Source organism: Lagopus leucura, unplaced genomic scaffold (assembly GCF_019238085.1).
Source record: "Lagopus leucura isolate 7727_CA_CO unplaced genomic scaffold, USGS_WTPT01 Super-Scaffold_100022, whole genome shotgun sequence".
NCBI classification, from domain to species: Eukaryota; Metazoa; Chordata; class Aves; order Galliformes; family Phasianidae; genus Lagopus; species Lagopus leucura.
In genome coordinates this window covers 7,585,222-7,603,111 of record NW_024962275.1, presented here as the reverse complement: position 1 = coordinate 7,603,111, position 17,890 = coordinate 7,585,222, and the positions used below count along the sequence as shown (strand labels likewise).

The 17,890-nt window shown below is 42.2% G+C and overlaps 1 long non-coding RNA gene across 1 annotated transcript; it reads right to left on the bottom strand.

Annotated features, from left to right (window-relative positions):
- Window positions 1-1,111: 1,111 nt before the first annotated feature.
- On the bottom strand, window positions 1,112-4,127 carry LOC122184130. Its single transcript, XR_006180491.1, has 3 exons — window positions 4,088-4,127; window positions 3,359-3,424; window positions 1,112-1,167 (listed from the first exon to the last, which is right to left on the bottom strand). It is a non-coding gene; the product is annotated as an uncharacterized LOC122184130 (long non-coding RNA).
- Window positions 4,128-17,890: the final 13,763 nt, after the last annotated feature.

Genomic DNA, 17,890 nt, shown 5'->3' with positions numbered 1-17,890 from the left:
GTTGACTTTCCACCCTTACATAAGCTACTTTTTGGAAAAGAGCAGCTTTTTAGAACAAAATGCAACTCTGTCAATAAGAGAATCACAGTCCATAAGCAACTCATGGGGAGATTGTAAAAACCAGCCTAAAATGAAGAGATTGGTCTAAACTTTTCTGTGAACATTCACTGAGTGTCTGATAAAATACATATTTTTTTACATATCTCAGACATATTTTTTTACACATCTCAGAATATGCCAGCTCTACCATTTTTAAAGAAACATAATAGAAAACCACTTAGTTGATTTTTTTCTTTTAACCTCTTGCCAATAATGTTATAGATATACACAGAAATAGGAAATACAAGTGTTTTACCAACCCTACACCACACAGGCAGCAAGTCCTACTTTAAAACCTTGCCCTACAGCTGAACTAGATCGCATCCAAACAGACTGAGGAATTTCCTTTACCCAAGCTCTGAGCAGGCCAGACACTGATTAAAAGGACACAGAGCACACATCCCCTGTCCTGCCTTTCTGGGGGTGCAGATCTGAAAAGCCAGGCTTTCTTGGGGCACAAAAAGGGCAGGGAAAGTCTACAAAAGTCAACCCTAATTCTAGATGGTGGCATCTTAATGAACGTCCTGTCATCTTGAGGGGTCATCTGGCAAAGGCTACGCACTTGGGTTGGTGCAGAGTTTCTGGAGAGTCTCCTAAGGAAGAGGAAATATTCTGGAAAGAAGGAAAAATAGGGAATGAGAGCTGAGGAGTTATGAACAGGCATCAGTGGGAAGGTGCTATCGAATCTGAGCGGCAGCCATCGTTACTCAGTGGTGGTGAGGCAAAATGATCTGAGAGAAAGGCACAGAGATAGCATGAAAGCTAGCAGCACATCTCTGCCCTTAAATCTCTTCTTGGTAATCTGCATGTAAAATAAATATTCAAAAAGTCATGCAATGTAAAACAGGAAAGTGCACTGGCCTTTTAGCAACTCCACTTGTGCTTAACTTCCTATTGTAGATTAACCCCCAGCAACATCTGCAACTGCACCATACAAAAACAACCTTTTGTGGACAAACCTCTTTGACATCAATAGCAATAACTGACTTGTGATTTAAAACGCTTCACCTCAGCCACTGGAGCCAGCCTGGTTATGCCAGCCCTTGAAGATGCACAGTCCAAAGTCATCTGAAGGGTGATACAAAAAGAAAGGATATATCAGATTCTTCACAAAAGTCTACACAAGAGAAACAAACTGCAAACAGCTGCCCCGTCTTCACTAAGTACTAAAACAAAGATATCTTTTCTGCCACAGTTCTTCTCTGCAAATCCTTTTCACTAAAAATCCCTTCTCAAAGCAATGCTGGCCTCAGCTGAAACACTGATTTTTTTCCTAGCTATGCAGAATTACAGCATACTAGAGATGCAACATCTCACTTTCCAGCTTGAGAAGCAAGGACAATTCTCCTTTTCAATCTTCTCCACAAAGAAAAATCACTCTCTACTAAATAGAAAACCAGTAATGCTCATAAATGCCTTTTCCTACAGTTTCTAGGAAACTGAGAACAGGAATTGGAAAGGAAAGAGGTGTTTATAAAAATTACGAGTCAACAACGTTAATTATTACATTGCAACACCAGTGCCTCATTGATTAGAAGCAGCATTTGTTCTCATGCAGAACACGTTTAACATCCTTTATATCTGATACTGTGAAAGTACAAGAGAAAAAACCTTGATGGTCAAACTCTCAATACCTCCCTGCTTTTGGGACCAACCGCCCCCATCCTTTCTCCATGTTTGTGTCTTTTTTTCCACCTCCCCTCTTTGCTGTCACCCAATCTCTGTCAGCTCCACAACAGAGATCTTCCACATCAGAAATCTTGGATCCCCATAGGAATGTTGAGAAACTCATCCAGTAATGGCAAAGAGAGACCATTTAGTAACAAAAGAGTCAAAAGACAGCCCTCCTTGTGAGGCAGGTCATGTAAATCGTCTCAATTTGAAGAAATGGGGGCATACAGAGGTTAACAGCTTGCCCAGGGCTTCACTGTGAGTCATTCCAAAGCCAGAGGCTGCAGCAGGCAGCCCCAGCTCTTGTTCCGTCGCTCTAATCAATTAACCACTTTTCCTCCTCAGGATTCATTCTTCTTTCATGACTGATGAGTCAGCTGCTGTTTAAGAAAGGCGTTAGAACCCGTTCCATGATGAGAGGCTAATTCCTCCTAGCACATGCTGTGGGTATTACACGACCCCACATTACTGAGATAATCAGTCCATTGTCTCAGGATGTTAATTGAGACAAATGGCGTAATGAGTCATGCTTAGGTGTCTGCTTCTGTGTTTCCCCCTCATTTTCCTGTTCCTGAGATGAATGCCCTTATTCCCAAGGGGTGACTGCTGTTCTTCCTCTGAGCTCTGCTTCTGGGATACTGCGTGCACTTGTGATACCTAACTTGCAAAATATTCTGCTCATGCAGATTTGTTATTTTCAGTGTCTCTGGAGAATTCCTTTTCTGTGCCAAGTGTTTTTGAGGTTAAAAGCAAATAAGAACTGAATCAAAAAAACAAAACAAAACAAAACAAAAAAACAAAAACAACAACAACAAAAAAAAACAGCCCTCCTTACTCCCTCCTCTTAAATCAAAAATGAGTTTATAAGCTTTGCCATTTGGGATTTTGGTTAAACCATTTCATCAGCCCTATCAGTCAGATGTTATGTGGGAGCCAGACCTCTTCACTCACAGGGTCACAGATGGAGGAGCAGAGAGCAAACAGTGCTAAGTCCTTTACAGCAGGGCCTGAACTTTGGGATTTGCCCCTTGCAGGGGGACTCAGTTCCACAGAAGCAGCTGCTTGGAAAACACCACCCAAATCATTCCTCCAGAGAGAAAACCCACGGCTTTCAGAGCTGAAAAGATGGGCTGCAAAAGCTTGAGCTAAAACCTTTAGCCAACATTGTGGCACTCACTCATTAATGGGTAGCTGTAACTTGGGATCTGCTGCTTTCTCTTTTCTTTTTTAATCCTAGTGGGTTGCAAAGCAGAGCAGTGTTTCCTTCATGCCCTGCTGAGGTATCCAAGCCCTGCTTCTCCCAGTTGGTTCAGGTTGAAAGAGATCAGAGCAGCCCTGTGCCTTACACACAGATCAGTGCTCACCTCCTTGCCTGTAGGCACATCCAGGCCCTCCTTGCAAGCACACACCTCTTTCTGTCTGCATTCCAGGTGAGGTAGGTATGATCTGGTCTCAGGCTAATCAGCACTTGGGCCACTTTTGCATGGCCCCAACGACCCAGGCTTGTTGCCATACCAATGTGGCTGCACAGCTTGTAGACAGATGACACTGACTCTCACAGAGCTGGAGCAGACACTTCAGTACTCACATAAAGCCATGGAGCCAGGCTCTGCGTTTCTGCAGGCTGATCTATTTCTCCGTTTCAAAATTTCACCTGGTGGGAGAAAAACTAGTTCTGATATAGATCCCTGCAATCTTCCCTTAAAGGGAAATCTTCTGTGACATGGGCAACCCCATCTATCACCTGAGAACTTTCAGACATGGTTGAATTCAACACCTGCATGTTATCTCTCAGCTTGCATTCAATGGCTAAAAGGAAACAAGTAGTTCTTTTAAGTCAAAATGTTGTTTAGTGTTATTTGTAGAAGCTAAACATAATACAAAAGCAAAACAATTTTAACACAGTGAAAGACTTGCAAAGAATGCCTTTCATTCATTGGAAAATGAAATCTTCCCTAAGAGTTCCAGTGTGAATTAGGCTGAAGTATGCACACAAAAGAAGAATGCAACAGAGACTCACTGTAACCATCCATGGCCATGCTCAGCACCACTAAATCATTGCATATCAGGCACAGCCACAAGTCCAGCAAAAGTTTTTGAAAGGCTTAGCAAAATGGCACAAGTCTGCGTGTAAATAAATCCCAAAGCAGAGCTGGCAAAATCAAGTCAGTCAAATGTAATGCTAGTAGCAGTACCACAAGATGATGAAAAATTGTGGGTTTTGGACAAAAAAAATTGCTAGGCTTCATTTTAAGAGATCACATCTATCACCCCCACTTCTACCAGTCCACCTGTACTAGGGCTTTCCATGGGACACCTCAAATACAGAAAGATGACAACAGCCACAGAAGAGACAGCAGAGATCCTCATGCAGGGTGCCCACAGAGGCTGCTGAGGTGCAGCTTTATAAGAGGTAAAGCTTGGCTCCGTGTTTCACACCCTCAGTCGAGCCAGGTTAGAGGAAGGCAGCACCATTAGAGGGAAGCAGAGTATTCACTTGTGCACTCCTATGTAAACAGCAGTTAATGAGGCAGTACGTTTTAAATGATCCGCTTTTACACCGCTTTTTTTTCATTGGGATTGTAAGGAGGTGCTAAAAGCCAGATCTAGTTACAAATACCGACCCCAAAATAGAGCCCTAAATGTTTAACAAGGTGCTCTCCTCATATCAGGCAGAATATCTCTGATTTGGATAAAGGTAGAAGCTGCCACCGGGGTGTTTCTTAGCTGGCCCCAAAAGCATCGTTTCAGTTATGCCTTTCATAACTGCTTAAGGAACAAACCTGTTTGGATTTTTGTTTCCAGCCAAGAAACGCAACACGTAACAATGCAGCCACATTCCAGCAAGATTTGGTTATGAAAGTTGTTTCCTGATAAGCTGTGAAATGCCAACAAGTTATTTGACTGCTGTTACAAAGAAAAGGGTTTCCCCTCTATGCTGGCCTAGTTACAACTGAAAGATAGTTTTATGATTTGGGTTTTTCTTTTCTAAATCTTTAAATAATTACGTGTGAGAAAGCTCAAACATTTATTTTCCTCCCCATCGCAGTTCTTTGCAACTTCCATCTGACTCTTCAAGCCTGGCCCTCTCTCAGGGACAAAAAGAACCCACAGGATGCTCCAGATATCAAGGCATTATGAAGATATTTCACTAAGGACATTATTCAACTGATGTTTTTACATAGAAGATGAGAGACTAAAATCAGACTGTTTGCTGTAAGTTTTTCCAACCCAATTCCATCTTGTAACACATCTTCATTTTTGTCCACGCAGTCACACGTCTCCTGTTGTACTAAGCTAAAAGCAAAGTCACGTCAGCACACCAAACTCTGGGACTTATTTGAGCTACTGAAGAGCAAATATAGTACAACTGAACATTATAATAATTAAGTTAAAAGGTAATACATGCTATTTTGACATCTGGAGTTTAATTTGTGGGAATTAGGAAAAAGGCAGCGTAATACTCCGCTCCTCCCTTTAACCATCTTGTCATGCTGAATGGACTACAGTGTGCACAAGCAGAGCTTTACTACAGCATTTTCCAATTTAATTTGCAAACTCTTGACGACACGAAGAGACAGGAAATATATCATGCTTTTTTATAGCTTTTAGCTCAGTTATAACCTTTAGGACTCTCCTTTCTCCCTGTCAAACAAGCCCTGTTCATACAGGGACACAGTGGGCAAGGCGGTGATGGGTTGATGGTTGGACTTGATCATCTTAGAGGTCTTTTCCAACCTTAATGATCTCTCTGCAGCTAGAGAGATTCTGCTTCCTTGGAATCCCCTCCGATCTCCTCCTCTGCCTCCTTTTTTCTGTGTCTGTTTTCAATACAAAAGCAATTTTCAAAAACAAAGGGCTCAGTAAGTGAGTCAATAAATTCTGGATTAAGTACAAGCCAGACTGTGCCATACGCTTAATGCGAGCAGATGGAAGATATGTCTGTCTTTTCTATGAGCTCTCAGAAGATGAAGGAGAAGGAGGGGGGAAAAAAAAAATAGAAGAAGAAGAGTTTCAGAGGCAGCAAAGCCCTGATGCTGATCTCTAGGGATCCCATGGGGAAATGTACTCCTAGAGAGAGATGGATGAATGGGGGCTGCGCACAAGTTAATTTTCTGGTGTATGGCTGAGGAGGCAGAAAGGAAAATGCCAGATCATGGCAACAGAAGCAAATGCCAGAAACACAGAAAGGAAAGAAAAGTGCCACAGAAGAGAAAGGGCCCTGTTAGGCACTGACTCCCACAGGGCTCCTCACAGCAGATGCAGCACTTCTTGCCCCGTAGGCTCTGTGCTGGGTTCGGTAATGGGAGGTCAGCAGAGGAGCCTGCACAGAGTGCTCTTTGTAGGGGCTCCGGCAGGCCTTCCCCAGCTGCTGTGGGAGGCAGAGGGCAGGAGGGAGAAACACCGAGGGCTGTAAGACAGGGAGGGATAACAGAGGTTTCCCCGGGCTGCGGTGGGTTGAGCTGAGGTTTGGTAAAATGAAATGGAGGATTCAAGTTCCAGGCAAAGCAACAGTTCCCTGCAGGAGCTCAGACTGCTTACAACTATGCCTGTAGCTGCGAGTGGGGCTGCACTGTGCCTCCCAAGTGCCCCCATCTCTGAGGGCTCCTCTGCCTCCCGACCCATGGTCATGTTGACCTGAGAAGGGCCACATGCAGGTGTGATCGCTGTCAGCCTCTCCGAGATGAAATGCTTCATTTTCCTACTATCCCAGAGCTCCGTTCCCCAAAACATAACTCCATTTCTACTCTGGTTCAATTCCATCCATATTTTTCAGATCTTATTTCAGTGAAACTGAAATATAACAGAGGCCTGAGGGCTCTGTTAGAGAACTTCAAGTCAAATTTAACAAAAATAAGTAATCCTGCTACAGACCACTGGGAGTTTGTTCAAGAATCCTACACACAGCTTGTTGTGCTTTGGTTTTGCAGCTGTTCAGATCCCATTATTTTCAACCCCAATAAATTTTCTAAGACATTTCAACAGTAACAACTGAGCTCCACTCGTTCTTCCTCCTTTTAAGACTTCCGTGTTCTCCAGTTCATTCCTTCTCCCAGATTAACATCTCTAAATGAAGAAAAATACTCAGAACCTGAAAGAAGACAATTTGGAAATAGATGCAGAGGTTTCTACACTTGTCCCTCAGATCTCCAATACCACCATCACTTGGAAATGCTCAAAAGTCTTCCCCTTTCCAGCAGGATAAAACTGTGCTCTTTGCTTTCAATAAATTACAGATGGATAATTAGAGTGCTCTCCTGGATGCAGAAGATACAGGTTTGAATATTTTCAGAAGAAAAAAAAAAAAAAGAAAAATGAGCCAGACTCTTGGAGCACAGAGTAGGGCAGTCAGTCCAATAGAAAAAGTAGGAATATCATTTTTATGGCTCTCAGATTTTCTTTACTCAGACCCCAAATGCCAGGAACACAAAATATTTTATTTGCAGTAAAACAAGTTTAATAAGGGATGGTTTCCTTCCAGAGTGAAATGGAAAATATTAAAATACAGTTTGAGTCAACTAGGAACCTGAGAATGGGCCAAGAAGAAACAGGCATTTAATTGGCCAGATATCTCATCTATTTAATTCACCTTGTTCCCCATTAAGGCACTTTTTTTCTTTTACCTCCAGTCCCATTTCTGTCTCTGTACCCCACTACAGTTCCTTCCTGATTTCTTTCCATTCTATCAGCTTCCCCTACATGGGCCCAGCCACCTCACCTGCAGCCATGGCCTGCGTCCTTCCTTCCTACACAGCACTGTTCCACTAAGAACTTGGGGACCCTCGTGGATCTTCCTGCCCAACTGCTACCCTGAAGCAATGCAGCACTCAAGCAGCAGTCCACATTTCACTGGGCACCACTTTTTTCATGGGAATGAGTGTCGGCTTGAACATGTGGCAATTGGAAAGAAGAAGTTCATACTCTGGGAACGGCAAAAGCCATTTCCTTCACTTTGTAATTAGATCTCCAAGTTGGCCTAATACATGTGCTGCATAAGAAAGGTTTTTTCTCCTTAGCCTTGGATACTCCAGTTTGAAAAAGCAACTGTCCAATTCTACTAAAAGATATCCATAAGCCCATTCTGTGGCCCAAATCCTTAAGCTTACCAACAAATCAATCCCATGTGACACAAAAAGAGGCCAGCAGAGTTAAACAGTGGCTGCTGTTTATAACAAGAGTGGATATACTTTTTGCAGCTCTGGCATGGGAATGTTGTGAGCCATTTTCAATATGAAAGCAGGAACCATTTGCAGCTTCACCTCTAGCTATGGTCACAGCCATTCCCAAGAAGTCAGATGTTTCCATGCCTGTTATGCTTTGCAGGACCGTCTGGGAGTGGAAGCTCCATAGAAGCTGTGAAATGGAAATAGAGGTATCAGGGGGCTGTGGGTGTCACAGCATCTCCTATTCAAACTGTGGTTAATGATGCTGACCTCTTCTAAATGCTACAGTGAAGAGTGACACACAAGTACCTTATTATTTCTGACAAGAGAGGAGCAGTTTCTAAAGTTTTCTTCTATATTTTAGAGGAAAAGCACGTCTCTATGTTCTGGCCTGAATTAACTCCAAATTTACTGTGAAGGGGAGAAGGGGGGGAAAAAAAATGCCAGTTCTCCCATTCTGTAAAAATAAATCCGAGATCCACATGGTCAGCATCTTCCCCTGGGCCCTTCTATCCCCAATGGGAACTAAAACAGATTCCTAAAATACTCCCAGCAGGAAACACACTGGGATGTCTCTGCTCTGATACAGCATCATTGCACCAGAAGTCATACAGTTCTCATATCTAATTTTGCCCCAACAAAATTTATTTGTGGGCCATCTTATTTCAATCAATGGAAAGAAGCCCTTGTGAGCAGCTCTGCCTTCAGTTTCTTCATCGGGAAATTCCATTTGAAATTGCCCACTTCCCACCTCAGCAAATTGTTTCTAATGCCCCCAGCAAAGATCTGTTGCTCTCAGCTGTAGCAATGCAATTCTTCCTGTGACTGCACATCAAACTAGGTCTGTGAAGCGATCTGCAATTAACCAAACACACACAGCAGTGCATAGATCCACACTGCTTATCTTTGTGATTCGCTTTTCCACCCACATTCAGCCTGCTGTGTTATTGCCCAGACCTGACTCAAAGAACCTCCACTCTTAAGAGTTACTCAGCACAAGCAAGGACAAATTCAGCAAAGCGACGGTGCACGGAGCCAGGAACATTTTTTATCATAAGATATTTTATTAGAGGAATCTTACCAGGAAATCTCTAATTTGAAATGAACATAAACTTCTGAGTCAACATGAGAGGTTTTGTACAGATAAACACCCAGGCTGTAAATGCACAGGATAAATAATTACTTATTCCTCATTAAGAGGAAAAAACAATTTGAGCACATGCGCTTTGACTGTTTAGTAGAAATAGTTTGAGAGCAGTAACCTCCAACCTCAGGTTGCTCATTAGAAGAAAGCTGTACCTACCAGCAAACCAGCCACACACAAACAGTATGCTGTCTTGAGACAGATCAGCGCTTTGCAGAGCACTTGCTGCTGTGTTGGCAATGCCCAGGAAGAAAAGCAGCTCTGGAGACCCTTTTTGCCTTTATCAGGAGTTCCTGTGTCCACGGCACTTCATGAGCAGACTTGTTAGGGGTCCACACCAAAAAGTTTTCGTGTGCCTTATTTCTTATGCCAGAAAGAATAAGATTTCAAAGAAATGCCTCCAGAACACCACACTATGGACATCAGACAACGCCTAACGTTGTCTGCACCATACACATCTGCACAAGGGTAGGTAGTGATAGGACAAGAGGGAATGGTTTAAATCGAGACAGGGGAAGTTTAGGCTGGATATTAGGAAGTTTTTCACCCAGAGGGTGGTGAGGCACTGGAACAGGTTGCCCAAGGAGGCTGTGGATGCCCCATCCCTGCAGGCATTCAAGGCCAGGCTGGATGTGGCTCTGGGCAGCCTGGTCTGCTGGTTGGTGACCTGCACACAGCAGGGGGTTGGAACTGGATGAGCATTGTGCTCCTTTGCAACCCAGGCCATCCAAAACCAAGTCAAGATGGGAAGCGCCAAGTAATAGAGAGCAAAGCCCAATGCTGTAACACAGTAAATTGATGTGTCAATCATTGGCTAAATAACAGGTTTAGATCCAAATGAACAAGGCAACAGACAAAACATAACTGATCAAGCAGCTTTATTCATACACATATTTTAAAACCTTCGTGTAATTTAGTTGTTTTAGAGCTATGGCAGCCAGCGCAGAAGCTGAGCACTCATTTAATTCACTTTCAGAGCTGAGGGCACAGTGAGGAGCATTCCCTCTCCCCCAGAGAATTGAATCCCATTAGCTCAATATCATGAGGCCACAGAGCAAAACAGAGCACAGCCTCAGAAAGCAGCTCTAGGAACCACAGCAAATGAGTGCAAACGACGGCAGGGCGGTTGCCAAAGCAATCTGCACAGTTGTTCTGCTCTGACTTTGGGTGGCAAGAGGAGCAGGGTGCTGAGCCACAGCTTGCAGCTTCACACGATGTCAAGGGAAAAGATTAGCTCATCTCCCAGTGACGGACAGGAGCTTGGCCTGTGTTTTTTCACAAACATCGCCTTTCCCAAGGGAGAGAGAGTTCAAACCCTTGTCTGTCTCAAGCAATAAGTGTCAATTATCAAATGCAAACTCGCCGCCCCCCAGTCAGCACCTCTCCAGCATGACAAGCAGCTGGAGGGGAACAGCACAATAACCCATTGAGCTCGGGAAAGAGAAAGCTCATTGCCACGGGGCAGCTCAGAGGTCTTGGTCGAGCTTAGGAGAGGTAATTAGCGGCCTTGTATAATCTGTTCCCGTCACGTCTGGGTTGTAATGGAAAATGGACCTCCACAGCTCTCCTAACTTAACATACTGCTGGAGACTCTCTTTACCTTAAACACACGGCATTTTTGGGGTGTAATCTTCAATTGCAAATACTGCCTGGAATACTTACAGTATGGGATAACCTTTTCAGTACAAAATCTGCAAAGCCATTGTATCTGAAATGCACATAAAACTTATCAGTTTAACATCTTTTGCCATTAAAAAGCTGAACAACTTTCAGCCAAGTCAAACGAGGGAGAAGACAAGTGAGGAGCATTTCCTGCTCTTACAATGGAGAATTAAACAGCACTAAGAATCATGACTACTATTGTACTTAAAATGAAATAAATATGGTTCATAATATCAGCCTGGATGTTTGGGGTGCTTACTCCAACAGAAAGCACTGCAGACTGATGTGAATAACAAAAAAGAGCCAGTAGCACCTGGTGGAGCTTAGGAGAGGTAAGAAGAACACTGCCATAGCAGAGGGCTGTAATGAGTATGATAAATTATTATAGTGGCCTGCAGCACTCCCTGCAGAAGCAGCAGCCCGGACTGATTAAATGATAACTCCCTCATGAGCCTATAAACAAATTGGAAGCAACCACATCTTCCCAGCAGCTCAAAGCTGAGCAGACAAGGTAGGCAAAGAAGGGCTGGAAAAGGGAGTAATGATCCAGATTTGATAGATAGGGAACAAAGAGACCGAGTTCCTTGTCACACAGCACCTTGTGTTTCAAATCCCTAAACCCATAGAAAGAGCAGTAAAGACCACCCTTTCTCTTGACAGCGTATTTGTAATTGCACACAGCTGAAAGGAGGGGAAGGCTCCCTCACAGAGAGGTATTAATCCTCCTAATTAAGTGGAGCAGTTGGAAAGCAGTTAAGAAAACAAGTGAAAGAGTGAAAGGAAACCAGCTGAATAACAGCAGAAATAAACACTGGACTTCGTGCTAAATATGACACTTCCATCACCCCGAGGCCCCAGGGGAGTGCGGGGCTGGAGACAAACTGGTGTTTCTCAAGGAACATGAAAAGCCTGGGAAGAATGTTAAGCAGCCCAGTTGTAATGGCCCCAGAGAGCCCTGCTGGTGTGAGGTGCCAGGGGGGAGGCCTGAATCACACCCACTGCCAGAGGTAGTTTCAGGCTAATTACCTGGCATGGCATCTTCAGTAGAAATGCCCAAACTCACATTCAAATAGGTACCTCAGCATCTAAAATTTACAACATTTTTGCCCTTTGCTTCTGCATCCTAGTCCACAAAACAAAAAGGAAAGCACTGCATCACGTATCTATTGCTGTGAAGAGCAATGGGTGCTCTCTTGCTCTTAGGATACTTTTATAGTTCCATTACTGATGTATTTGCAAATCAGTATTTCTATCAGCAAGCCACATGTGTATGACAGACCAGCACTACAGAGATTTCCCCAGCTTGAATGGAAATAGGTATTTAACAAGCACACCCTATCAGCGATCTCTGAGACTCTTCTGAAGCTCCAGAGCACCTGGAATTTTCTCCAAGTGATAAGCACCCATGATGCCCCATTGTGAATTTGGGTCTATTTCTCAATGTCAATTTTTGCTTCACATTTTTCCAAGTCATCTTTGCTGCACAGTTGCCATCCTTTGTTCTCATATTTTGCATTTTTTCTCTCCTTTCTTTCAAGCTTGGTTAAAAGCTTTACTGTATCGCAGTTTTCCTCTTACTCTTACACTACGTTAACCCCAGAGCAGCTTTTTTTCCTCTCCTTGTGGACTCTGCACTTCACACCGAAGGTATTTTTTTAAGGTAGCTCTTGTACTGCTGATCAGTGATACAAGCTGCTTATTTATCACCCAACCAACTTCACTTTCTCAGTGACTTGGAAGCTTTTCTGCAGAGAGAAGAAAAGCCTTTAAAGTCCTCCATTCCCAAACTCAAACAATCAAATAAGAAAAGCCCTGTTGCTTCAGCACTGTATAAGCAGCAATTCACAAAATTACAGTAGCGTATGAAGGTCAGTAATGCAGCCAGTCCTCCTCAGCTGGAATTCCTGACACACAGAAGCTATTGTCCATCAGAAATGACTGAAGGAGGGTTACTGAGGATTTCTTCCTCTTTCTGAGTAAGCAGGGTCAAACAGGACATCCAAGAAAAGCCCTGAAGTCAACATAACAAAAAGCAATTTTGTTCTTCCAGGCCAAATACAGCCACAAGGAAAGAAGGAAAAGGCCTTTTCACCATGTGAAAGCTGAGAGTTGTCAGATACTTCCATTGTATTGTGATGCTATTTCAGCACAAACCTATCCCCTGTATTTCTAGAGAGAAAAAAGAAAAAACAGCACAGAATTGCCAAAGATCTGAAGTTGAACAAGTCCAGTACCAAGCAGCTTCCTGAGAAATGGACCTTGGTAAGCTTCTGATTTGATCCTCTGAAATGATCAGAGTGAGAAAAAGTAGGAAAAAAATTGAAGAAGTTTCTTCTCAGCTAAAGCTTTCTTGAGATAAAAGTCCAGTGAAGAAGTTAAATCAAAACATTTAAACTCAAAAACTTAATTATATGAAGTTTTTCCTTTCAGAAAGTACGGTTTTATATTTGGAACGATATTGCAAAATAGTGTCAAATCACTGTTTTCAAAGCAACGCGCATTTCCCAAACTGGGAGTAAAAGAGGATCTTTTTGGCTTTCTCTATCAGAGCAGAGGGGCCCATTTCCCAAGCAGGGAAAGGAGGCTCAGTACTTTTTGCAACAGCTCAGCCCTACAGTGAAGAGCTGAGATGGTCAGAAAACACTTTGGCTTTTGTGTTTTTGTTTATTTGCAAGAGAAAAACAATCTGTAGCTAAAAAGCTAGTGGAATTCTCTGATTCTGTACAGTCACAACTGAAGAAAATGTTTTGAATAGTTGTGTTTAGTTAGGACTTCTTTCATAAGCATGGTGTTACACAAAATTGAATGTTTATTTTTCTTCCAGAAAAGCATAAGCAGATCAGCACAGCATTAGCAAAAGTTTAAGTAGCATCCTCCTAGTGTGATGCCATTTCAGAAAGTAGTACTGCATTCCTCCCAGGAGGGCAGACATTTCAGTATTTATAGGATCAGATGCTAACAGCACAAGATTTGCTTGACCTTCCATTTCTACCAACAGGAGATACAGCTCTGTAATCTCTCTTCTAGTACTTAATTGTGCGTACTTCTATGGGAGACAACAGTCAGGGCATCCTCTCAGTTCGTATTTTTGTTTGTTTGGAGGCCAGCAGAACAGACTCATCAGCTTCACCGGATCACAGAGCAGAGCCTTATCTACACCCACAGGGAATGCTCCTGTCCAAAAGCAGATGAGGTGCCATGCAATAAAAAGAACTGATGAAGCAACAGTTCTGTAGTAGTTGATTAGACCAGCTCTCCAACTACTCATATTACCACATTCGTACTGAAAGGATGGAATGAAAAGATGGATTCAAGACATCTCAGCTAATTTTACAGCACTGTGCTGATTTCGCACTGATTTAACACAACTGGAACTGAACACAGGAGGAGAGCATAGATTGTTGCATCAGACGTGAACAACTCCAAAATAAATCCTTCAATGCTGAGATACTTATTTAAACACAGTGTTTTATCTTAAAATAGAGACAGAAGTATTACACATTGAACTGGCAAAACACACAAGATGTTGAGCTAACAATCCTCTGCTGGAAAAGCTTTAGAGATGACTGCAAGGATGAAAGATCAACACATAGGGATCGTTTCCGTTCCTTTAAATAATTATTAAGTGTGATTGGCAAGATTTGATGCCTTGTAGCACATTGAATAAACAGCACCTTACAAAATGAAGCTTTGCCTAGGTATGCTGCTAACAATACTAAAACCCACGTCTGTGTTAACCCCTTCTTTCACAATGGGAGAAGGTGGAGAAGCAGTCACCTTCCTGCTGATACTGGTAAGGCATTGATCTACAGCTGAGCTTTTTCTTCAATGGGGATTTCACGCCCATTTTTACTTTTCTCCGCAGGAAGCAGTAGGCTTCTACTGCTAAATTCCTCTGACTTAGCTATGCTAAGCATGGTCAAACAGCAGGACAGATAAGCAGGTAACAGGCTTTACACGGTTGCTCCCCTTCTCCTACCACAGGATATGTCTGACCTCTTCTTGCTTTCTTCACTGAGGCTCTTATCAGTGAGAGTGCTAAACAGTCTTACAAGCAACAGCAGCCAAAGCTCAGATCCTTACTCCATTTAAAGCAAAGAGTTTGGCTTCAATACATCTGCAGGGCCCTGGGCTTGCATTCAGAGAGGCCCTCAAGCATCTTATTCTACTGAGACCACTGTTCCCTGCAGTTTAATGGGAGTTTTTATGAGTTAAATCACAGCTATATATAGAAAATCTTGCTATTTTATTGTTCTTAAGTAGCATAATCTTATGAGGCTCTAAGTATGTTTCTCATTGGAAGTGACTTTTGAGTACCAGGAGGTGGTGAATGATGACTTGATTCCTGTTTTATTTTTATAACCATTTCCAATAAACTGTTTGTTACATTTATTTTAGAATTTGTTTTATTCAGTATTTAAGTAGCACAGTGTGTGTTGTAGCTTAGACGTCATTTCATGTAAAACCTTCAGAAATAAATTCATCTCTACTCTACCCACTGTTAATTGTAATCATGAGTAGAATACATTAATCAGTGCCAGAGGCAAAGGAGCCCAGCAGAAAATACCCAGCTCCATTATACCCTGCACCTAGAAGATGAGCTCTTCTTTCTCCCAGAGCTCTGTATAAGTGGACTTTTACTATGACAGAACATCAGAGGGTTTCAACTGACCATAGCAAGAACAAATCACAACACCTTTTCCCTCCCCCCAGAAGATTAACATAAAGCACATTGGGATTTGTCTACGTGAAAAGCCTCATATAAAATAACTGTTGTAAAAATACTTGCCAGCATTTGTCAAATGCTGTTCTTTGAATAGTTGACATCTCTATTAAAATCTCCCTCGATTAGCATTCCATTCAGCAGTAGTAAATGGTAAGTGTCAAGTAGTCACAATAGAGTCCCAGCTGATGCAACTAAAAAATAATCTAATGCAAATTCCAGTAGGCTTCAGATGTAGCTTTAAATGACTTTCCTCAGAGCCTAACTTTTCATTTGCTGACAGATGCTTTTGTAGATCTGCAAACTTTAAAGCCAGCAAACAGCAATCACACAACCTGAGATTGCATCAGCAGAATGAGCACAGCAACAATTAATTATATTATTCCTAAATGAAACTTGAGCAGATTTGCCAGCATCAACAGGTACCACACCACTGTTTCTGGGAGGTTCATCTGCTTGCATAAGCTGTCCCAGTTTTTTTCTGGCAAAGAGGAAAAGCTGCTTTCACATTTCACTTACATCAGCACCAGTGAGGAGTAACACCACAAAAACAGAATTAGTTCCAGTTTATATCAAGATTACTGAGGTTGAAGCCCTTGAAATTTCAATTTTCCAGTCAGTGAAATGAAGACAGAAAATGATATCTTCCTGCCATAAGAGGGAATTGGGCTAACACGTTAACAGTCGCTCAGTGTTCAAACAGTTCTAGCTCAAACAATGACAATTCACATATTCAGTACTTGCCTCAAGTCCATCCTGTGCTTAATGCCAGCGATTTCAGAGAGTTTCACCAGAAGATGTTTGGTCAGCCCTTTTTCACCTCAAGCATGCTATTTTCTGCTGCTGCCAAACGCAACACACACAGCTTCCTTTGGCATGCAGCCCAACAGACACAGACCTTCTTACCTGGCAGCAAACCCCACGCCAGTGCACGGGTCTATCTTCATACATGAAAAACAAGTTTAAAACCACGCAGAACCAAAAATAAATTAAATTTCCCTTTCCATTTGCCAGTCTGCAGGAGAAAAGAACTTTTGCTTCAGGCCTTTTAATCAAAGCTTCCCCTCCTACAGCTGGACCGCGTTAGCACTGGAGCCATTATATGGTTTGTAACACCTGCACAGCCAAGAACTACAGACAAGAAATAAGAATATGTCAAACAACATTGTGTGAGAAAGACAGTCACTGGTAAGACTTGGGTCAAAGAAGGCCCACAAAGCTAAGCTGTATTCTCTACTGTCAATGCATAGACGCACTATTATGCAGAAAGGAATGGTATTCTAGCAATCTGGATTCAGAAGTTTAAGGGAAAACCCATTGTGACTTCGCTAAGTCATACAAGCATATTAAAAACATAATTCTTTAAAACAGCAATCTTGAATAATCTTGAAGAAATCACCCAGCAATGTCTCTGTTTACTACTTTAAATTCCTACCAATGCTTTAGCTTTACCCGTATTTTGGTATGAAACATTTCTGTCTAGGCAATGAATTGCTCACTGTAATCTGCCTGTATTTGAATGAAATCTCAGTTCTGCAAAACTCTACCATTCGACCAATTAAGTATCTTCAAGGCTCATAATCCAAAATCACCTCTGCAAAGAGTACACCAACAAGCACCTTTCTAAAGATAAGCCAAGAGAGGTCAATAATCTCTTATTCATAGTTGCCTAACACTCAGAAGGCTAACCAAAAGGCAACGTACAGGAAACCTCACAGCACAAATACGTAATGACACAGTTGCAGGCTGTTCCTATATTGTTTAGAAAGCGTGCTTCATTATCCATAGAATTAAGAACTGAGGTTTGCAGATGCTACAGTGAAAGGGAACAGCCAGTAGAAGTACAGCACATAGCTGGCAATCTATTAGAGCTAGAATGAGAAGTCATTTTTAGTTTTTTTCCCTGTTAAATGAAAAAAAAAAAAAAAAAAACTTTATTAGAATGTTTTATTGCATCTTTTTGAAGGAAGTGACTTGTGTTGGGGATTATCACTAATGAAAAAAAAACCTTAGTTTTAGAAGTTCTAGGAAAGTTTAGACCTAAATCAAGATTCATTTTCACAGCAAGTATTTCCCAAATCTGCTGAAGAGGACAAAAAGAAAATAGCACATTTAATGAAAAATAAGCCCAAACCCACAATTTAAAAAAAAAAAATGGGAACATGGATGACAGCCAGAAGTAAATAACAACTTGAACAAGGCTGTAGTGCAGAAGCTGCACACACGAAGCTACCACAAAAAACTTGGGACTGTAGTGCTTCAAAAAGCAGATGGATTGAAAGGGTGATACATGGAGGACGGCAGGGATTCTGCAATGAAGTCCAAAATACTGAGCACCAAAACAGTCTCTGCAGCTGCACCTGATGAACTCCAAAAATTAAACAGTATATAGCTGTATTTGTAGCATCAGGCCCTTCTGTTACAACG